We start from the raw sequence: 3,763 nt of genomic DNA on the forward strand, positions 1-3,763 counted from the left end.
AATTCTAAATGATCACAGAAGAGTGTTTCACAGGTATTCCCTTAGTATATTGCATAGTATATCATGGGACATATATGATAATTAAATTATAGTAGCAAGTCCAGCTCTCTTTAGAAATTCATTGTTCTGCTTGGGGAGAGAGTATGTGGCTATGAGAAGGATAAAAAGAGAACATTATGAGAACATGAGAAAGAGAGGGGTCCCTCATTGCAGCATCTAATTGAAGCCTCTAATGAGCTGAGATAAAAAATTTCCATACATTTAAAAGTTGATGTGGGCTCTCTGCTCCTCCATGTTCTACAGACAGCCGCAACTTCTCATGCAGTGCCAGCCCCATCCTTTAGACAAGATGGTGAAGATCGGTGTGAACAGATTTGGCCGTATTGGGTGCCTGGTTACCAGGGCTGCCTTCTGCTCAGGATCTGGCAAAGTGGAGATTGTCACCATCAACGACCCCCTCATTGACATCAACTACATGGTCTACATGTTCCAGTATGACTCTACCCATGGCAAATTCAATGGCACAGTCAAGGCTGAGAATGGGAAGCTTGTCATCAATGGGAAGTCCATTACCATCTTCCAGGAACAAGATCCTGCTAACATCAAATGGGCTGATGCTGGTGCTGAGTATGTTGTGGAGTCTACTGGCGTCTTCACCACCATGGAGAAGGCCGGAGCCCACTTGAAGGGTGGGGCCAAAAGGGTCATCATCTCTGCCCCTTTTGCCAATGCCCCCATGTTTGTAATGGGTGTGAACCATGAGAAATATGACAACTCCCTCAAGATTGTCAGCAATGCATCCTGCACCACCAACTGTTTAGCCCCCCTGGCTAAGGTCATCCATAATGACTTTGGCATTGTGGAAGGGCTCATGACCGCAGTTCATGCCATCACTGCCACTCAGAAGACTGTGGATGGCCCCTCTGGAAAGCTGTGGTTTGATGGCTGTGGTGCAGCCCAGAACATCATCCCTGTATTCACTGGTGCTGCCAAGGCTGTGGGCAAGGTCATCCCAGAGCTGAATGGGAAACTCACTGGCATGTATCTGTTGTGGATCTGACATGCCGTCTGGAGAAGACTGCCAAGTATGATGACATCAAGAAGGTGGTGAAGCAGGCAGCCAAGGGCCCACTAAAGGGCATCCTGGGCTACACTGAGGACCAGGTTGTCTCCTGTGACTTCAGCAGCAACTCCCACTCTTCCACTTTTGATGCTGGAGCTGGCATTGCTCTCAATGACAACTTTGTGAAGCTCATTTCCTGGTATGACAATGAATATGGCTACAGCAACAGGGTCGTGGACCTCATGGCCTACATGGCCTCCAAGGTGTAAGAAACCCTGGACCACTAACCCTTCAGAAAGGACACTGAGAGCAACAAGAGGCTCTCAGTTGCTGAGGAGTCCCATCTCAACTCAGCCCCCAACACTGAGCATCTCCCTCACAATTTCCATCCCAGACCCCCATAATAGTAGGGGCCTAGGGAGCCCTCCCTACTCTCTTGAATGCCATCAATAAAGTTCTGCTGCACCCACAAAAAAAAGTTGATGTGAAGGATATCAATGCAGGGAAAATATTTTATGTTGAAATAGCGATAACACATGGTTAAGGCAAAACCATATGTAACCTTAGGTATGGCCTCAGTCCTGCCTCAGATATGTTCTGGGAATACACTCTTATCTTTATTTCCAGTGAAGATAGCCTAGATTATGGGTACTTCCCTGTGATCTTACTTTACTTCCTGGGTCACTTTTTGAAGACAATATCTAAAAATAAGAAATTACTGAGATCCTCAGTGTAAATATTGTAGGGACTCATACCATCAGGTGTGCTGTATTTCTTTCCTATTGCTTCACTTAACCCTTAGATTAATGTCTACATTAAAATCTCATTTAGTATGGTTGGTTGATATTGTTCTTCTTGTGGGGTTGCAAACTCCTTCAGCTCCTTCAATCTTTTCTCTAACTCCTCCACTGAGGATCCCATTCTCAATCCAATGGTGGGCTGTGAGCATCTGCCTCTGTATTTCATAGGCTCTGTCAGAGTCTTTTAGGAGACATCCATGTCAGGTTCCTGTCAGCAAGCACTTCTTGGCATCAGCAATAGTGACTGGGTTTGGTGACTGTATATGAGATAGATCCCCAGGTGGGGCAGTCTCTGGCCTTTCCTTCAGTCTCTGCTTTATGCTTTGTCTCCATAAGAAGGCCTGAAACAGCCAGACTCACCCCTCCTCAAGCTCCCAGGGACTAAATCACCATCTAAAGTGTACACATGGAGAGACCATGGCTCTAGCCACATATGTAGCAGAAGATGGCATTGTCGAGCATCAATGGGAGGAGAGGCCCTTGGTCATGTAAAAGCTTGATGCCCCAATATAGGGGAGTGCCAGGGTGGGGAAGCTGGAGAGGGTTGGTAGGTGGGTGGCAGATCACAGTCATAGAAGCAGGGGGGCATAGGATGGGGAGGAATGGGAAAGGGGATAACATTCTAAATGTAAATAAAAAGATACCCAGTAAAATATTTTGTCATGTTGCTACAATGTAAACAATATTAATTACCTTTCTTATTAGTAGAAATTCATTTGATGTAATTCAAAACCTATTAAGAAAATTTCATAACAGGTCTGTATGCTATGTTCTTTCTGTTGGTTGCTTTTCTTATCACTGTGACAACATACCTAACAGAAACAATTATAAGGAAAAGGTTTTATTTTGCTTCACACTTTCAGAAGTTAGTTCATCTTAGCTAAGCAAGTGTAGAAATAAGGTGACTCTATTTATGCTGGTGCAACTTTGAGGGGCAGATTATCCATATCATACTTAATCAAGATTTGAGGCAAGAACAATTTTCTCACATACAGCGTCTCTAATTCATGGCTTCATTTTTATTAATTGTTTTAAAATATTATATATACATATGTATATACACATATGTTGCTAAATAAGTAGATACAACATTAAAAAATATCTCGATTAGTAAACTTTCTAGTGCTGGATTATCTTGAAATCCTTTTTTTGTCAAAAAGGGAGGAATCTGTCAATACTTGAGTGTATTGACCAACACATTGACAAATGAAATGAATAAACGGTTTTTATAACAGAAGTCCAAATAGCTAACCACTGTTTTGAAAAATATCTTATATGCTTGGTTATCATAGGAATGCAAACTCAACACATGGAAGGACCCATGCCTCCAGCCGCATATGTAGCAGAGGATGGTCTCATTGGGTATCAAGGGGAGAAGCCTTTGGTTTTGTGAAGGCTGGTTACCCCAGTGTGTGTAATGGCAGGGCAGGGAGGTGGGAGAGAGTGGGTAGGTTGGGGGAGGAGCATTCTCATAGAGGCAGGGGGAGAAGGAATGGGATAGGGTGATTCCGGTGGGGAAACAAGGAAAGGGGATAACATTTGAAATGTAAGTAAAGAAAATATCCAATGAGAGAGAGAGAGAGAGAGAGAGAGAGAGAGAGAGAGAGAGAGAGAGAGAGAGAAAGAAAGATGCAAACTCAAACTAGTTTGGCATACCTCCCAGTCAGCCAATTTTGTTATCAACAAATCAACAAATATGGCAACAAATATTAGAGAGGGCATGGAGAGAATAGAACCCTCATTCAGTGTTGGTAGGGATTCAAATGAACACAGAATTATAAAAATTATTTTTGGATATTTCTCAAAAGTTAAAAATTAAAAATAGAGGGGCTGGGGAGATGGCTCAGTAGTTAAGAACATTGACTGTTCTTCCAGAGGTCCTGAGTTCAATTCCCAGCAA

General features: G+C 43.1%; 1 pseudogene across 1 annotated transcript; it reads left to right on the top strand.

The window, feature by feature from the left end:
• The first annotated feature begins 349 nt into the window (after nucleotides 1-349).
• Nucleotides 350-1,332, top strand: LOC308423373 (glyceraldehyde-3-phosphate dehydrogenase-like; annotated as a pseudogene). The gene has a single exon. The product of its transcript is annotated as a glyceraldehyde-3-phosphate dehydrogenase-like (transcript).
• Nucleotides 1,333-3,763: the final 2,431 nt, after the last annotated feature.

Source organism: Micromys minutus (assembly GCF_963924665.1).
Source record: "Micromys minutus genome assembly, chromosome: 8".
Taxonomy (NCBI): Eukaryota; Metazoa; Chordata; class Mammalia; order Rodentia; family Muridae; genus Micromys; species Micromys minutus.